The following is a 406-nucleotide window of genomic DNA, read 5'->3' on the forward strand; positions in this document are numbered from 1 at the left end:
GTGTGTGTGTGTGTGTGTGTGTGTGTGTGTGTGTGTGTCCGGTCACGTGATGAAAGAGTGAAACAGAAAGTGTGCAGTGCTTCTTCGCGCTCTCCTCAACAGTCAGTCTCCTCGTCCTGACGGTTCACTGTGAAGCAGCCTGACACAGGTAAGACATGATGGATGGTTAACAAGACTGACTGACTGACTGACTGACTGACTGACTGACTGACTGACTGACTGGTGACTGACTGACTGACTGACTGACTGACTGACTGGTGACTGACTGACTGACTGACTGACTGACTGACTGACTGATTGATTGACTGACTGACTGACTGACGGACTGACTGACTGACTGACTGACTGACTGACTGACTGACTGACTGACTGATTGATTGACTGACTGACTGACTGACGGACTGAC

General features: G+C 50.0%; 1 long non-coding RNA gene across 1 annotated transcript in view; it reads left to right on the top strand.

The window, feature by feature from the left end:
- The first annotated feature begins 53 nt into the window (after positions 1-53).
- The window catches only part of LOC147819401 (uncharacterized), a 3,841-nt gene continuing 3,488 nt past the window's right edge, over positions 54-406 (top strand). The window contains exon 1 of the long non-coding RNA XR_015436951.1: positions 54-148. This is a non-coding gene — a long non-coding RNA (uncharacterized LOC147819401). The remainder of the gene's footprint in view (positions 149-406) is intronic.

The sequence above is a fragment of the Seriola lalandi genome, unplaced genomic scaffold (assembly GCF_002814215.2).
Source record: "Seriola lalandi dorsalis isolate HSWRI2012SDOR001 ecotype SW California unplaced genomic scaffold, Sedor1 jcf7180002053702, whole genome shotgun sequence".
NCBI lineage: Eukaryota > Metazoa > Chordata > Actinopteri > Carangiformes > Carangidae > Seriola > Seriola lalandi.